Source organism: Nyctereutes procyonoides, unplaced genomic scaffold (assembly GCF_905146905.1).
Source record: "Nyctereutes procyonoides isolate TBG_1078 unplaced genomic scaffold, NYPRO_anot_genome, whole genome shotgun sequence".
Lineage (NCBI taxonomy): Eukaryota > Metazoa > Chordata > Mammalia > Carnivora > Canidae > Nyctereutes > Nyctereutes procyonoides.
This window is the reverse complement of record NW_026575124.1, coordinates 4,211,300-4,230,584: the sequence shown is the minus strand read 5'-3', so window position 1 is coordinate 4,230,584 and position 19,285 is coordinate 4,211,300. Positions and strand designations below refer to the sequence as shown.

The following is a 19,285-nucleotide window of genomic DNA, read 5'->3' as shown; positions in this document are numbered from 1 at the left end:
CAGAGCCCAATGCTATGCTCAATCTCACACCCCTGGGATCATGACCTGAGCTAAAATCAAGAGTCAAACACTTAACCAACTAAGCAACTTGGGCGCCTCTAATTTTTTTCTTTTTTTTTTTTCTTTTTAAGATTTTCTTTTTAAGTAATCTCTATACCCAGCGTGGGCCTCAAACTTATAACCCTGAGATCAAGAGTCATATGCTCTTCCAATTGAGCCAGCCAGGTACCCCATTCTCATTTAATTTTAATTTTAATTTTTTAAAAAGATTTACTTATTTATTTATGATTGACATAGAGAGAGACAGAGAGGTGCAGAGACACAGGAGGAGGGAGAAGCAGGCTCCATGCCGGGAGCCCGACGTGGGACTCGATCCTGGGACTCCTGGATCGTGCCCTGGGCCAAAGGCAGGCACCAAACCGCTGAGCCACCCAGGGATCCCTCATTTAATTTTTAAAATGCAACTTTTTATAGGGAACTTTCGTAATTTTTCACCTTTCAGATCACAAAAAGTTAAATAAAAAAACCCACGAAAAGTCAAAACTAAAAAAAATTTTTAAAAAAAGGAAAAGAAAAGCCAAAACTCTAATAGTACATAGCATTAGCATGGAGAAATAGGCATTTTTATATATAGGTGGTGATAAATCAGCACAACATTTTGAAGTCCAATTTGGCAATATTATATTTTTTTCAAAGATTTCATCCAATTATTCATGAGAGACACAGAGAGAGAGAGAGGCAGAGACACAGGCAGAAGGAGAAGCAAGCTCCATGTAGGGAGCCTGACGTGGGACTCGATCCTGAGTCTCCAGGATCAGGCTCTGGGCTGAAGGTGGCGCTAAACTGTTGAGCCACCCAGGCTGCCCATGGCAATATTATTAAAAATTTAGGGGCAGCCAGCTCAGTTGGTGGAGCACATGACTCTTGATCTCAAGGTCATGAGTTCAAGCCCCATGCTGGGCACAGAGCTTACTTAAAAAAATAAAATTACATTAAAAAAATTTAAACATATACCCTCAAAGTAATTCCACTGTGAATCAACAATATCCTATGGATATACTCATGAATATACAAAATTAAGTGACAATAATATTTTCTATTGCTTTATAACAAAAAACTAGCAACAAATGGTACACATTAGAGTAGTTAAGTAAATTATGATGAACTTATGCAACAGAATACTATACACCCACAAAAAAGAAGGAGATAAAGTTACATACTGTTACAGAGTGGCCAACAAATCTATTCTTCATTCCCAGTGAATTAGAAAGGACTAAAAATAACACTAATTCCAAACTAGAAACAACTGAAACTTCAGAGGTAAAACTTCCAGAAATGAGCAAAAAATTGTACCAAACATTCAGCAGAGGATAGTACATTTATATTATCAATTTTGACACAATGAACAGAGGAAAGAGCTGAGGTCAAAGTTAATTCCGTACAGCCAGCTATATATTCCAGGGAGGTTTTGATTTGGGACTAGATGATTTTCACAATGCTAGAAAAACAAAGAAAATATCAAGCATACATTCTGTCACTTGATGTCATTTACTTTTATTAAAATCACTATAATTGGGACGCCTGGGTGGCTCAGCAGTTGAGCATCTGCCTTTGGCTCAGGGTGTGATCCTGGAGTCCTGGGATCGAGTCCCACATCGGGCTCCCTGCATGGAGCCTGCTTCTTCCTCTGCCTATATCTCTGCCTTGTGCTCTCTCTCTGTGTCTCTCATGAATAAACAAATAAAAGCTTTAAAAAAAAATCACCATAATTTCTGTTATGGTTAAAATAGATAAATGCTACAAAGCTCTAGGTCAGTGTTCTTCAAACTTTCTAAACTTGTAACACACAGTAAAATATATATTTGACCTGTGACCTAGTACATGGATACATAATTGAAACAAAAGTTTCACAAAGAATGCTTACTCTTTATAATAAGGGTATTCTGAAATTTGCTGGGCTCTATTTTTTTTTCCTTAAATATGGTCATGACCCAGTATACTGATCTTATGAAGTACTAATAGGTCACACTTAACATTTTCAAACACTTCTCTAGGCCGGTGAACAGACTTTTTAAAGATTTTATTTATTAAGATTTATCATGAGACACAGAGAGAGAGGCAGAGACACAGGCAAAGGGAGAAGCAGGCTCCATGCGGGTAGCCTGATGCAGGACTCGATCCTGGGAGCCTGGGATCACGACCTGAGCCGAAGGCAGACGCTCAACTGCTGAGCCACTCAAGTGCCCCAGAAGTAATGTTTTAAAGGAATAGATAACATATCCTCAAGTTTTCAAAGCATCTACTAAACAATAAGTATTCACCTATGAAAGTATCTCGTAAAAAAGTCGATGACTCTATCCATACTTAAGATTTCTGTAAGTGGAGATTCTAAATTGGTCTGCTTTGTTTTTATCTGTTGTATAAAGGAACAAACAGTATCTACAAATCTCAGCTCTTGGTTTTACTTCTGTACCTAATCTCCACTCTACTCAGTGCATCAACATAATTCTGAGTTACTATACCTAATAATAAGCTCTCTTCATGAATTCCTTCTCATTCTACCACTTTTTTTTTAAGATTTTTTATTTTTTATTTATTCATGAGAGACACAGAGCGAGAGAGAGAGAGAGAGAGAGAGGCAGAGACACAGGCAGAGGGAGAAGCAGGCCCCATGCAGGGAGCCCGACGTGGGACTCGATCCCGGGTCTCCAGGATCACACCCCGGCCTGCAGGCGGCACTAAACCACTGCGCCACCAGGGCTGCCTGCCCTCACTCTGCCACTTTTAAAAAAGATTTACTTGAGAGAAGGAAAGACAGTGGGAGGGGCAGAGGGGCAGAGGGACAGCTTTTTGTTTTTTAAAAGCTTTTTGTTTTTTTTATTTGTTTGACAGAGAGAGCGAGAGAGAGCGAGCGAACACACGCACAAGCCGGAGGAGAAGCACAGGGAGAGAAAGCAGCAGAATCCCAGCTGAGCAAGGAGCCAGACACTGTGAGGCTGAATCCCAGGACCCTAGGATCATGACCTGAGATGAAGGCAGGCATTTAACAGATTAAGCCACCCTGGTGCCCCAGAGGGAGAGTCTTAAGCAGACTCCCTGCTGAGTGTGGAGCCCTACATGGGGCTCAATCTCAGGACCCTGAGATCATGACCCAAGTGGAAACCAAGATTCCAATGCTTAATCAACTGCACCACCCAGGTGCCCCTCACTCTACCACTTCCAAGCACCAGCCGATGGCATTAAAATATATTGGAAAATAAATAAATAAATAAATAAATAAATAAATAAATAAATAAATAAATAGGAATGTTTCAAGATTTTCATGATATTGGCAGAGCTAAACTAGAAGGATGGGAGTACAGGGTTAAGAACAGGTTTTGGAGTAGGACAGATGTAGATAGGAGTCCCTGCAACAGTCATTTGATTAGCTTTCTGACAGGGAGCCAGTTAAAACTTCTCTAGTTATCAGTTTCTCCCTTAGTAAAAACCGCGATGAAATATTATTCATCTCATAAAATTACTGTGAAAAACAAATGAAGTAATACATAAGGTGCTTAGCACAGTATCTGTCATAACATTTAACACACTACAGCCAATATTTTTAGGAAATTATCTTGTGGGCAAACCATAATGAGAAATCATGGAATAAGATATACACTGCTATTTTAATCAATGCCTTAAAAACCATATGTGAAACTGAGTGGAAGCTCCCCATAATGGGGATGGATAATTTCTCCTCTTGAAATTGAAATAAGCCCAAAAAAGCTTAACAGGTAAGCAGAATGCTATTAATATCACCAGTGGTTATCTATCAAAAATTAACTTCAGAAGAGAAATTTATGAAACTGTAGATCCAGCTATCTACAATAGGTTTCAGAAACAAAGTAAAACCATGGTCCATACAATCAAATTATCTTTGATGTACTTTCCAAACTACCCTTGCTCCATTAAAATCAAAGAAGCAATTTATTGAACCCCAAAGTTCCCTCGTCCCAATCAATTGGAAAGAAGCAAATTTTTCTCCATTTTATTGAAACATAAGTGTAGGGACACCTGGGTGGCTCAGCGGGGTTGAGCGTCTGCCTTTGGCTCGGAGTGTGATCCCAGAGTTCTGCAACCAAGTCCTGCATTGGGCTCCCCCCAGGGAGCCTGCTTCTCCCTCTGCCGGTGTCTCTGCCTCTCTCTCTGTCTCTCATGAATGAATACATAAAATCTTCTTTTTTAATAAATAAAATCTTAAAAAAAAGAAGAGAAACATAAGTGTAATATTCAGGATATGGCATGAGTCAGTAAAAAGTGAAACAAAGAAATACTTAGATATTAGGACACTGTAAAACCTTATCTCTAAGCCTCTTTCAAATCCTTACAAAATGGACAGTTAAAACTCGTATCTTCCTCGACCCCTAATATGATTTCAAAGGATTTTTTTTAAATATGAAAACTGGAAATGGGGTTAATTAAATAAAAGGAGTTTCATTTAATAAAATGAGGGATGAAATGCCAACAAAGCATCAACATCAGACCAGAATCTGTTTCCAGCCTCTTTTAATAACAGTTTTAGAAAAAGAACAGTTTTATCTTAAAATGTGGCATTGGTTAAGCAATGAAATAAATTAAAGATTTTCCTTTCCATGATGAAAATAACAAGTAAACCAAAGGCACACTTTAATGACAGTCTCGCCCAGCCCAGTGGTTGCCTCTAGCCATCAGTTATAGAAATAGCTATGGTAGTTAACACACTTTTTCAGTTTCTTCAAAGGGAAGACGTGTGCTGAAGTCATGAACTTTTAAGACCACCATGATAAATCAAATAAACTATTCTCTGAGAAAAAACGTGGGCAATACTAAAATAAGATGAAATGAGAAACGCTTCAAGAATTTTTTTTTTCTTCAAGAATTTTCAAAAGGGTAGTTCCCATACACTCCTCTATTCATCTGGTCTCTGGAATGATTTTGAGAACACCATGTTCGTTCGTTCTTTATTTTATTTTAAGATTTTATTTATTCATTAGAGACAGAGAGAGAGAGAGAAAGACAGGCAGAGACACAAGCAGAGAGAGAAGCAGGCTCCATGCAGGGAGCCGGACGTGGGACTCCATCCCGGGACTCCAGGATCAGGGCCCGGGGCCGAAGGCAGGCGCTAAACCGCTGAGCCACCCAGGGATCCCCGAGAACACCATGTTCTTTAATTCAGTAAATATTAACACAGTATAACTGATTTTCAAAACTAAACCTATATTAAGCACAGAGTTTTCTGAACATATTTCATTTCACACAACAGATTTAATCCAAAGAATTGTATCTCAGTCCAGTAAGGGTTTGTGTGTTCAGCCACATTCAAACAGAATACTGGTAACACATCACTTAGTGTGAGGGATATCAGGTCTGGAATACAGACCTAAATCAAGAAATAAAAGAGAAGCAGATGTTTCATAATTCAACGTACTTTTTCAGAATAATAATTCTATTAATCTAGTTTCCATATCCAATGAATCAGAGGTAGCAAATCAGAGAGAAAGGAAGAGAAGGATTATACTTTTAATGGCAGAAAAGCTGACAACTGGGAGTAATAAACTGTAATACCAAAAAATACATATAGATGGCCTCCAAATTCATCCCTATCTTGACTACTTGATTATGCCTGAGATACAGTTTTACATAAGAGATAAAATAAATGCTTGATTCTGTCAATTACTAGTTTCTAAAATAATTAATTTCCTAGAATCCTTGCAGAATAACTAAGGACTCCTCCTTTTCTTAAATATCAAATTTATTGGGGTGCCTGAAAGCTCAGTTAGAAGAGCATGCAACTCAAACTCAGGATGGTGAGTTCAAGCTCCACATTGAGTGCAGAGATTACTTATTAAAAAAAAAATCAAGTTTATTAAGATGTACTTTACACACAGTAAAAATTCACCCAATTAATAAGTTTAGACCAGGGTTCTCAACCAGGGCCATTGTGCTTCCCAGGAGACATCTGATAATATATGAAAACATTTTTGATGGTCACATCTAACATCTACTGCTGCTGAACATTCTACAATGCACAAAACAACCTGCTCCTCCCCCTAAATGAAGAATTATCTGGTTCAAAATATTAATGTGGCTAAGGTTGAGAAACCATGGTTTATATAAATGTATAAGGTAAGTAGTATAATCACTTAATACAATCAAGATATAGAGTATTTCTACCATCTCAAATAGTTCCCTCATACTCCTCTGCAGTCAATCCTTTGTTGTTGTTGTTTTTTTCCTTTGTTTTTTTTTTTTTAAGATTTTATTCATTTATTCATGAGACACACAGAGAGAGGCAGAGACACAGGCAGAGGGAGAAGCAGGCTCCATGCAGGGAGCCCGATGTGGGACTCAATCCTGGGACTCCAGGATCACACCCTAAGCCCAAGGCAAATGCTCAACCCCTGAGCCACCCAGGTGTCCCTGCAGTCATTCCTTTTTGTATCAATATGATCTCAGGATTTAAACTTATTTGATATTTCAATCCATTGTAATTATTGTTCTTATTGATGTTCAAACTATCCTACACTTGGTCACAGAAATTTATCAAGTTGTCTCCTGTGTCCTTTGACAAAATATCCCACGTTTAATATTAATTTCCTATTCTAGATCTAAAATCAGCTATTTCTTCAAGTATTCCTAATAGCCCTATTCTTTCTTTTTTTTTTTTTTAATGTTTATTTATTTATGATAGTCACACAGAGAGAGAGGCAGAGACACAGGCAGAGGGAGAAGCAGGCTCCATGCACCGGGAGCCCGACGTGGGATTCGATCCGGGGTCTCCAGGATCGCGCCCTGGGCCAAAGGCAGGCGCCAAACCGCTGCGCCACCCAGGGATCCCAGCCCTAGTTTCTTTTAACAGAAATTAGTATTCAGAAACCATAGTCTGGTTCTCTAGTTATTTTGGTTATTTGAAGCTCTAGTAGATTCCACACAAAAGAGATCATATGAACACTACTTCTTGAATTCTTACATGTTTACTGATATAGGGCGCCTGAGTGGCCCAGTAGCTTAAGTGCCAACTCTTAGTTTCAGCTCAAGTCATGATCTTGGGGTTGTAAGACTGCTCAAGATTTTCTCTCTCCCTCTGTCCTTCCTCCTACTCTTGTGTGCTGTCTCTCCCACAAATAAATAAGTCTTTAATAAACGGTCTGTGGTTCTTATACTTAGGGGTCTACTTGTCTGGATATAAAATTCTTGGTTCACGTTTTATTTCCTTGATTTTCTTAAATGTTCATCAATTGCATTCTGACACTACACATGCTGTCAAAAAATGACATGGGGCACCTGACGGGGGGCACCTGAGTGGCTTAGTCAGTTAAGCAGCTCACTTTTGATTTCAGTTGTCATGATCTCAGGATCCTGGGATCAAGCCCCACATTCTCCCTCATCCTCTGGGCTCCATGCTCAGCAGGGAGTCTGCTTGCTTCTTCTCTCTCTGCCTATGCCCCACTCTCTAATAAAATAAATCTTTTTTTTAAGATTTTATTTATTTATTCATGAGAGACTGAGAGAGAGAGAGAGAGAGAGAGAGAGAGAGAGAGAGAGAGGCAGAGACACAGGCAGAGGGAGAAGCAGGCTCCATGCAGGGAGCCTGACATGGGACTCGATCCCAGGTCTCCAGGATCACATCCTGGGTCGAAAGCAGGCGCTAAACCGCTAAACCGCTGAGCCACCCAAGGATCCCTAATAAAATAAATCTTGGGGATCCCTGGGTGGCGCAGCGGTTTGGCGCCTGCCTTTGGCCCAGGGCGCGATCTTGGAGACCTAGGATCGAATCCCACGTCGGGCTCCCTGCATGGAGCCTGCTTCTCCCTCTGCCTGTGTCTCTGCCTCTCTCTCTCTCTCTCTGTGTGACTATCATAAATAAATAAAAATTAAAAAATAAATAAATAAATAAATCTAAAAAAAAGGGAAAAAGGGTCTAGTGACAATCCATTTTCTTTCTTTTTTAAGTGATTAGATTTTTTTTTTTTAAACTAGGATACACAAATGGTTTGTTTTGCCCGTAAAAGTCTATCAGTTTTACTAAACTATGTCTCCATGTTGGCCATTCTGGGTCAATTTCCCCAGACACACTTTCACAAAGTTTTATTTCCGTCCCATGGCTTTGATTGTTTTCTTCCTTGGAGACTTTGTTCATATGAATGTCAGTTTTTCTTTGTCTACCATTATTATTTTTAAGATCTTATTTATGTATTTGAGAGCGACAGCACAAGTTGAGGGGCTCCATCCCAGAACCCTGGGATCATGACCCGAGCCAAAGGCAGATCCTTAACTGGCTGAGCCACCCAGGTGCCCCTCTTTGCCTTCTATTATAGTATTTTTTTCTCAATCCCTTTTACCTCTTTTTTTGATTTTTAAAAGCTACTCTACCTCATTTAAAAAATTGTTTTACTTTCTATTTTACTGAGTTATTACCTGTTATGCTTCTTCATTTATGTGTTCCTTTTAGTTTCACCTTTATTTCTGAAATAATTTTTTCCCTTAATTCTAATTTTTTCCTGAGGTCTGTCACTTCTCTCTTCAAATTCTCCTTTTCTGCAATCACCTCATTTCTGAGATTCTTCTAATTTGAATTAATTAAATAATTAAGTAAATAGGCTCCAAGCCCAATGTTTGAAATCATGACCCCAAGAGCAAAGGTCATATGCCCTACCAACCGAGCCAGCCAGGCGCCCTGATCTTCTAATTTGAATTTAATTTTTTGAATATTTATTCGAGAGAGAAAAAGAGAGCAAGTATGTGGTAATGGGGGGATGAGGGAAAGAAAATATCTCCAACAGATGCCCTAAGCAGCAAGGAGCCCTATACAGGGCTCAATCCCACAAACCTGAGATCATGACTGGAACCCAATTCAAGAATCAGATGTCCAACCAACTGAGCCACCCAGACGATACTCTAATTTGAATTTAAAGTGTTTTATTTTGGAACACCTAGCTGGCTCAGTTGGAAGACCATGCAACTTTTTTTTTTTATGATTTTATTCATTCATTCATCAGAGACACAAAGAGGGGCAGAGACACAGGCAGAGGGAGAAGCAGGCTCCACACAGGGAGCCCAATGTGGGACTCAATTTCAGAACACCAGGATCATGCCCTGGGACAAAGGCAGATAATCAACTGCTGAGCCACCCAGGTGTTCCAAGACCATGCAACTCTTGATTTCAGGGTCATGAGTGAGTTTAAGCCCCACAATGGGCATAATTAAATATTTAATAAAAAATTAAATAAATAATTATTTAGGTGGAGTCTTCATTCTCTATTTGTGGTTGTTTCCGTGGTATATGTATGCATGTGCATGCATTAGGCTATGGTGCTCAACAGTAGATACTATTATTCGTTCCTAGTTTTCATTCTCTTCCTCTTTCTGCCTAAAAACCACCTGTTTTTTCTCAGGTTAACATAGTGTCAGGTTACAAATATTCCCCTTCCCAAGTACCCTTGCAGGTAAGAAGTAGCCAAGTGACAAAGTGTTAGCCAATCAGCTGTAAAAATTGCTGGGTAAGACTTTCAGGAAAGCTCTTTAAATGGGAACAATTAGGGCAACCTGGGTGGCTCAGCGGTTTAGCCCTGCCTTCAGCCCAGGGCATGATCCTGGAGACCCAGGATCGAGTCCCATGTTGGGCTCCCTGCATGGAGCCTGCTTCTCCCTCTGCCTGTGTCTCTGCCCTTCTCTCTCTGTCTCTCACTAATAAATAAATAAAATCTTCAATAAATAAATAAATGGGAACAATTAAAAGCTTGCTGCCTCCTTTATCAAGCTTCACCTTTCCTTCCTTTATCCTGTCTGGAAAGAAGTCACAATGCCCAAAGGTGGTGCACCTGCCTTGCAAGCATGGCAGCTGTCCCACACTAAGGCAAAAGTAAACATGGCCAGGGTTTCTACTGTTACCTTGAGCTGCCACATGAACTTTGGACTCACTACCTTCAGACTTCATGCTACATAAAAACAGTAAGTACCCACACACCTGGTTAAGTTACTGTAATAGGTTTTTTGGTACATACAGTGTAATATGCATCCCCTAACTATAAAAAAAAGAAATAATTATTTTTTAAAAGATTGATTTATTTGAGAAAAAGAGCACATGTGTGGGGGTAGGGGGGATTTTAGGCAGGCTCTACACCCAGAGCAAAGCCTGACGTGACCTTGAAATCATGACCGGAGCTGAAATCAAGAGTTGGATGCTCAAACAACTAAGGCACCCAGGCACCCCAAAATATTTTTTTAAGTAAATCATGATTATGCTGGGCCCTCAGTTTTTCTTAACTATGTAGTCTATACCTCAGTATATCCTACAAGTATTTTGTGTCACTATTATTTTTTGTGTGTCAAATTGGTAAGAGCCTTTAATTTTTTCTGTCCAGCTCCCAGAACTCTAAGTGGGTAAGCATCTAACAAAGAATTCTGATACTTTTATATTAGATGACATAAGAATAGAGAACAGATACCAGAAACTTATTTCTTCCTGCTCCAGAACATAAGTCTTTGCTAATTCATTAGTAATTTGTGCTTGACACAAATCCATATAACTTTGTTCCAGGGATCCCTGGGTAGCTCAGCAGTTGAGAGTCGGCCTTCGGCCCAGGGCGTGATTCTGTAGTCACAGGATCGAGTCCCACATCAGGCTCCCTGCGTGGAGCCTGCTTCTCCCTCCACCTGTGTCTCTACCTCTCTCTGTGTCTCTCATGAATAAATAAAATCTTTAAAAATAAATAACTTTGTTCTAAACCTTTTTCCACATTAAATCTTTCCTGATTATAGAATTATTATAGCATATTATACACATATGCACACAATTTACAGGCTTTACTATAAATAAACTTCCTTTAGGCTTATCCCTATAGTGTCCTATACTGTGTGGACTCCCTAAAAGTAGGCTGTAGAAATGTTTATCAATTATTTACTTTCTGTTGTTCCAGGTACTATACTAAGCTCTGAGGAGTCAAAGAAATAGTTCCTGCTCTTGAAGAGCTTGTAGTTCACTAGAAAAAAGAAAAACCTGGAGTCCCAGGATCGAGTCCCACATCAGGCTCCCTGTATGGAGCCTGCTTCTTCCTCTGCCTATGTCTCTGCCTCTCTCTCTCTCTCTGTCTCTCATGAATAAATAAAATCTTAAAAAAAAAAAAAGTCATTCCAATGATGTTCTGGTATTGAAAAAGGTAAATTCCCCAGCCTGGAATTTCAGAGCTTTATTTTCTAGAGGAGCTGACATTTTGATTGATTGATTGATTGATTGATTATTTATGATAGTCACACAGAGAGAGAGAGAGAGGCAGAGACACAGGCAGAGGGAGAAGCAGGCTCCATGCACCGGAAGCCCGACGTGGGATTCGATCCCGGGTCTCCACGATCGCGCCCTGGGCCAAAGGCAGGCACCAAACCGCTGCGCCACCCAGGGATCCCCTGACATTTTGACCAAACTTTAAAGAATGAGTAGGAATTAGCCAGGTGAAAAACATTAGCAAGAGAACCAAGCAGAGGGAACACTAGGAACAAAGTGAAGGAATGTAAAGGAGTAGAACATGGTGTGTAGCATGACTGTGGAGTAAAGGGAGAAGATGGATGTGGAGAGATGAACTTCAAAACATGTTATCATCAGATCCAAAACAGATATTCAAATGAGACTGATTTTCTGAAGTAAATGGCAGAGAGCATGAAGAAATAAACACTTTAAAAAATATTTTATTAAAAAAATAAATTTTCTTAGAGAGAGGGAGAGTGAGCAAGCACAGATGGAGAGGAAAAAGCAGACTCCCCACTGAGCAGGGAGCTTGACCAAAGTCAGACACTTAACCAACTGAGGCACCCAAGTGCCCTGACATAAGCACTTTCATATAACTCCCAGTAGCATAAGTGCACAAAAGTGTAGGGCAGGGAATCAGCATGGTTTGTATATATAGCACATGGTGGCACAATGCAGATCAAATCTTTAAAATGTGACTAATCTTGGGGCGCCTGGCTGGCTCAGTCAGTAAAGCATGCAACTCTTGATTTCAGAGTCATGAGTTCAAGCCCCACAATGGGTGTGGAGCCTACTTAAAACAAAACAAAACAAAGATGGGGACCTGGGTGGCACAGTTGGTTAAGCATATGACTCTGGGTTTCAGCCTAGGTTGTGATATCAGGGTTGTGAGATCGGGCTCCATGCTCAGCCCGGAGTCAGCTTAAGAATCTCTCTCCCTCTCCCTCTGCCCCTCCCACCCGTGCTCTCTCCTAAAATAAAGAAATTTTTTTTTTTAAGATTTTATTTATTTATTCATGACAAGACACACACACAGAGAGAGGCAGAGACACAGGCAGAGGGAGAAGCAGGCTCCATGCAGAGAGCCTGATATGGGACTCAATCCTGGGTCTCCAGGATCATGCCCTAGGCTGAAGGCAGTGCTAAACCGCTAGGCCACCAGGGCCGCCCAAATAAAGAAATCTTTAAAAAAAAAAAAGTGACTACTCTTTTAATCCAGTAAGTAAACGTCCAGGAATAAGGACAAGTGCCAGATACGGTATTAAGCTGTGGTGATAGTTAGAATCCTGGCTATTACAAAGGCTCTATCTTACTGGGAAGTTATAAAATGAAACTATAATAACTGCCCTACAATTTATAAAATAAAGTATTAATAACATGCTCTGATAAAAGGAGTATAAGAGGGATGCCTGGGTGGCTCAGCAGTTGAGCACCTGCCTTCAGGCCAGGGCGTGATCCCAGAGTTCCAGGATTGATTCCCACATCTGACTCCCTGCATGGAGCCTGCTTCTCCCTCTGCCTATGTCTCTGCCTCTCTCATGAATAAATAAATAAAATCTTTTAAAAAATAAATTAAATTAAAAATTTTAAAAAGGAGTATAAGAGTTGGAAGCAGAAGTATTAGAAAAAAGTAGAATATTCTGGGCTAGCTACTCCACTCAATAATGGTGTAAGATAATGAAGGCCTAAAACAGGGTTATGAGAGATGCCTGGCTGTGGCTGGCTCGGTTGGTAGAGCATGTGACTTTTGATCGCAGGGAAACGAGGTCAAGCCCCACAGTGGGTGTGGAGCCTACTTAACAAAAACCAAAAAATAAAATAAAATAAAATAACTAAAATAAAATAAAATTAAATTAAATTAAGTAGGGCTATGGCTCTAACAAAGAGCAATGCATGAAATATTTAGGAGTAGGGACACCTGTGTGGCTCTATTAAGCGACTGCCTACGACTCCAGTCATGATCCCGGGGTCCTAGGATGGAGACCTGCATTGGGTTCCCGGCTCAGTGGGGAGCCTGCTTCTCCATCTCCTCCCTGCTGATGCTTTCTCGCTCTCTAATAAATAAATAAAATCTTAAAAAAAAAAAAAAAGAAATATTTAGGAGTAAAATCAGAATTTTTTTTCTTTTTTTAAGATTTTTATTTATTCATGAGAGAGGCAGAGGGAGAAGCAGGCTCCCTCTGGGAACTCCAAAGCACAACTCAATCCCAGGGTCCTGGATCGCGACCTGAGCCAAAGGCAGATGTTCAACCACTGAGCCACCCAGGGGCCCCAAACAGTCAGAATTTAATGGCTGACTAAGAGAACTTCAAAGTTTCTGGGACATAACTGAAACAGCAAGACGGCCAGAAATATGAACAAAAGAGAGGCAATAAATAAACAGTCATCTCTCCTTATCTGCAGATTCTCTTTCTGTGGTTTCAGTTACCGATGGTCAATCACAGTCGGAGGCAGATAATCCTCTTTTTGACATTATCGTGAGAAGGTCAACTATAGCCTAACACTATGTCACAATGCCTACATCATTCACTTTACTTCATCTTATCATATAGACATTTTGTCATCTTGTATCATCACAGAAAGGGTGAGTACAGTACAGTAAGATATATATTTTTTACAATAAGGTATTGAGGGACGCCTGGGTGGCTTAGTGGTTGAGCGTCTGCCTTCAGTCCAGGGCGGGATCCTGGAGTTCCGGGATCAAGTCCCACATCAGGCTCCCTGCATGGAGCCTGCTTCTCTCTCTGCCTGTGTCTCTACCTCTCTCTCTCTCTCTCTCTCTCTCTCTCTCTCTCTCTCTCTCATAAATAAATAAATAAATAAATAAATAAATAAATAAATAAATAAATAAATAAAATCTTTTTTTAGGGTATTTTTTTTATTTTTATTTTTAATTTTTATTTACTTATGATAGTCACAGAGAGAGAGAGAGAGGCACAGACACAGGCAGAGGGAGAAGCAGGCTCCATGCACCGGGAGCCCGATGTGGGATTCGATCCAGGGTCTCAAGGATCTCGCCCTGGGCCAAAGGCAGGCACCAAACCGCTGTGCCACCCAGGGATCCCAATAAATAAAATCTTAAAAAAAAAAATTTACAATAAGATATTGTGACAGAGCCCCCCATTCACATAACTTTATATTTTATTTTAACCGCTGTTTTATTATTATTGTTGCTAAGCTCTTATAGTGCCTAATTTATAAAATAAACTTTATCATAGAATTATATGTACAGAAAAAAACAACAGTATATATAAGGTTCAGTACTATCCTCAGGTTCAGACATCCATTGGAGGCTGAACGTACCCTCAGCAGATAAGGTCAGACTACTGTATTTTTAAGATTTCAAAGATACAAAGGAATTCATTAAAACTGAATCTAACCCAGCAGCTCTACTCCCTGGTATATAACAAAAAGAAATAAAAACTTATGTCCATATAAGAACTTATACTCAAATGTTCATAACAGCATTATTCATAATGCAAAAAAAGTAAAACAAGCCAAGTGAGTGTCAGTTTGATGAATGGATAAACAAAATGTGGTATATCCCCATAATGAAGTGCTATTTGGCAACAAAAAGGAATGAAGTACTGATACATGCTACAACATACGTGAACGTTGCAAACATTATACTAACAGAAGACAGTCACAAAAGACCACATACTGTATGATTCCATTTATATGAAATGTCCAGAAGTGGCAAATCTATAGAGACTGCAAGTAGTGGTTGTCTAGGGCTGGGAATGAGAAGTGAGGATAGGGAAGGACAGCTATTGGGCCACACAGTGTTTCTTTTGAGGGTATGAAAATGTTCTCAACTTAGATTGTGGTGGTAGTTGCACAATGGTGTAAATATACTAAAATCTACAAAACTGTATATTTTAAATGGTTGAATTGTATGGTATATGAGTAACAGCTCAATTAGGATGTTTTTTTTTCTTAAAGATTTTATTCGGGATCCCTGGGTGGCGCAGCGGTTTAGCGCCTGCCTTTGGCCCAGGGCGCAATCCTGGAGACCCGGGATCGAATCCCACGTCGAGCTCCCAGTGCATGGAGCCTGCTTCTCCCTCTGCCTATGTCTCTGCCCCCCCCCTCTGTGTGACTATCATAAATAAATAAAAATTAAAAAAAAATTAAAAAAAAGATTTTATTCATTTATGAGAGAGAGAGAGAGAGAGAGAGAGAGAGAAAGGCAGAGACACACACAGGCAGAGGGAGAAGCAGGCTCCATGCGGGGAGCCCAACGTGGGACTAGATCCCGGGTCTCCAGGATCAGGCTCTGGGCTGAAGGCGGCAGCTGCCTTCAATTAGGATGTTTTAAAAAGCAAACTATAGTTCAAAACATTCCTTTTTTAAAAAGGAAGAGAAGAGGGCAGCCCTGGTGGCTCAGCGGTTTAGTGCCGCCTTTAGCCCAGGGCCTAATTGTGGAGACCCAGAATCGAGTCCCACGTCAGGCTCCCTGCGTGGAGTCTGCTTGTGTCTCTGCCTCATTCTCTCTCTCTCTCTGTCTCATGAATAAATAAATAAAATTTAAAAAAAAAAGGAAGAGAAGAAAAAAAATTTTTAAATAAAGAAGGAAAAAAAAATGTTCAGAGGGGAAAATTGAAAAAAAAAAAAAAGAAAAAAACACCTATACTCCACAAGGGATGGGGGGGGGCACCACAGGAGGGAGAAGAAAAATATTAATGTGAATTCAATAAATCTTTATTGCACATAGGCTATGTTCCACATATTAATGTTATATGCTAAAATGTATTGAGCCATACTCTAGTGAGATCACACAAGATAGCAAGTAGTATCTCCAGTTGCCTTTCCTGCTCTAGATGTCAGGAGACTCAGAGATAGCTCTTATGTTCAAAATAACTTTAGATACCTCTGCCCTGGGACATCTGGGTGGCTCAGCAGTTGAGCCTCTGCCTTCGGCTCAGGGCATGACCCCAGGGTCCCAGGATCAAGTCCCACATCAGGCTCCCTGCATGGAGCCTGCTTCTCCGTCTGCCTGTGTCTCTGCCCCTCTGTGTGTCTCTCATGAACAAATAAATAAAACCTTAAAAAAAAAGATAGATACTTCTGCCCTGACTGTTCAAAAATAATTCTAGGCAGATAAAAGTTTATCCAAATATGTAAAAAGTCATTTGAACAGATATCCAACAAATTACTTACAAAAGCAATATAAGAAATGGATTAAAATGTGAACAATGAGGGGGATCCCTGGGTGGCGCAGCGGTTTAGTGCCTGCCTTTGGCCCAGGGCGCGATCCTGGAGACCCGGGATCGAGTCCCACGTCGGGCTCCCTGCATGGAGCCTGCTTCCCCCTCTGCCTGTGTCTCTGCCTCTCTCTCTCTGTGATGACTATCATAAATAAAATTTAAAAAAAAAAAATGTGAACAATGAGAAAACTGCTAAGTAATCTGATGGAATACCAGGCAGTCAGTAAAAATTATGATTAACTGAAGCATAACTTGGAAAAAATGCTTATACCGTATTAGTGAACCAAGGAACAATCACATGCATGCCAAGAATAAAGCTATGTTTAAAAATAACATTAAAGTTTAAATAAAGTAGAAGAAAACACACCTAATTTGGTGAATTGTGATGGGAAGTAGTTATTAGTTTTGCTTTTCTCCTTTCTGTTTCTCATATTTTCTGTAATATGATTACTTAACTTGTATCATTAAAAACATATACACTGGGCACCTGAGTTGCTTAGTCAGGGAAGCCTCTGCCTTTGGCTCAGGTCATGATCCCAGGGTCCCAGGAATGAGTCCAGCTTCAGGAACCTGCTTCTCCCTCTGCTTCTGCACCACCCCCGTCTCTTTCTATCATGAATAAATAAAATCTTAAAAAAAAAAAAACCCACATACAGAAAAAAAAATCAGCCTGTGCATCTCGCCCTTTTATTATTAAATATTTTATAGATTTAACAACTGATGTTTCATATCTCAGTAAATGGGTAGTTTTCAAGTATGGGACAATTTGCACAATGATGTCAAAGATTCTTACCAGTAGGGGTCACTGTAACTAAGTGATAGATAGGAGTTTTTAAAGTCCACCGTCCCAGCAAAGGAGTTTAGAAGAAAAAAAGGAAAAGGCAATCCACAAATTTCAAATGGGACCATTTGAGGAAGTTTAATTTGGATGTGTACTAAAACCAATTTTTTTTCAGCTTTGGTAATGTTTCTTTACTAAACACTCTAGTCTTACATTATGTATCATTGAATCCAAACATATAGATATCCCTATTTATCGTGTCCAAAAACACTAAGATCTCAAAAATTAATCATTATTAGCATACTAAAATTCTTCTAAATTCCAAGGCTTTCACCTACTTCCCACCTCTGTCAACATTATTCCATAGTGAAAACTGTTTTTTAAGACCAAGAAATGAATTAGAATTATCTTTTCCCCCAACTCTCACTACAGTGATAATTTTCTAGGGGAAGGCTCTCACTTTAATATTCCTCCCTAACTAGCTATAATTACTTATTATTATTATTCAGACTGGTATGATTTAAAATTCATTTACTTAAATATATACATTCCAAAGGAAAGCTGTGGGAGAGGTATATAAAGATTAAGTGAATATAGTCATTTGGTTAAGGGCAACACAGTGATAAAATAAATAGGAAATGAAATTAAAATTAATTTTGTACTTAATTCATGCCTCCACCATTTTCCTGATTTTTTTTTAAAGATTTTATTTATTTTTTCAGGAGAGAGAGAGAGAGAGAGAGAGAGAGAGAGAGAGAAACAGGCTCCACACAAGGAGCCCAATGTGGGACTTGATCCAGAGACCCTAGTATCAGGCCCTGAGCCAAAGGCAGGCACTTAAACCACTGAGCCACACAGGCGTCCCTCTTTTTCGTTTTTTTTTTTTTTTTTTTTTTTTGAGTAGACTCCACACCCAGCATGGAGCCCAACAAGAGGTCAAGACCTGAACTAAGATCAAGAGTCAGACACTTAACTGAGCCACACAGGCGCCCCCTATCTTGTTGGTTTTCTTTTCTTTTTCTTTTTTTTTTTTTATCTTGTTGGTTTTTAAATCAGGTCCTTTTGACAGATTTTTTGACTGTTCGTATCCATTAACAGATGTTTTTAAATTACTAGAAGCTTCTGATGATTAAAATTAATAAGGACCATTAAATACACTTAATGCACTACAATGGTACAGTTGAACAAACTTAGATTTTTTTTTTTTTTTTACAAACTTAGATTTGAATGCCCCTGTGTACCCTTTTTCTTATACTGGTTTCCTTCACTACTGCTTAATATGGCAATGGATACTTCAGACATATTTTACCTAATATATTTTGTATTTTAAGTTCTCTGTTCTTGGGACAGTAATAGTGGTAATCTTATTTGCAAGACAAGAATGAAATGAGGTATAAACATTAGAAAGTAGTAGGTAAAATTATTTGCAGATAAAACTGTATACCTGGAAACCTAAAGAAAATCACTAAAAATATTGAAAGCAATAAGATTACAGTAAGATAGCCATTATAAAATCAATGTCCGTAAGTCAACAGCTTTCATATACACAAAAGAATCAGTTAGAAATAAAATGGGGGTGGCGGGGATGGCACAGCTGGTTGAGCATCCAACTCCTGATTTTGGCTCAGGTCATGATCTCAGGGTCCTGAGCTGGAGCTGTACATCTGGCTCCACAATGGGCATGGAGCCTGCTTGCGATTCTTTCTCTCCCTCTCCTCCTGCCCCTCACCTCCCTCCCACCCCTGCCCACGAGCATACACTTTCTCTAAAATAAAAAAAGAAAAAAGTAACATCTGAAAATAATAATAAATAAAATGGAAGAAAAGGTCCTATCCACGATGGCAACAAAACCCAAAATACTAAGCTTAAAGCAGCAAGAAATGTGTAAGACCAATAAGAAAATAATGAGGGGGGAATCCCTGGGTAGTGCAGCGGTTTGGCGCCTGCCTTTGGCCCAGGGCGCGATCCTGGAGACCCGGGATCGAATCCCACATCGGGCTCCCGGTGCATGGAGCCTGCTTCTCCCTCTGCCTGTGT

The 19,285-nt window shown here is 39.7% G+C and overlaps 1 protein-coding gene across 2 annotated transcripts in view; it reads right to left on the bottom strand.

The window, feature by feature from the left end:
- SP1 (Sp1 transcription factor) overlaps window positions 1-19,285 on the bottom strand; it is a 46,176-nt gene that overhangs the window by 9,557 nt on the left and 17,334 nt on the right. The gene's annotated exons all lie outside the window — the stretch shown is intronic.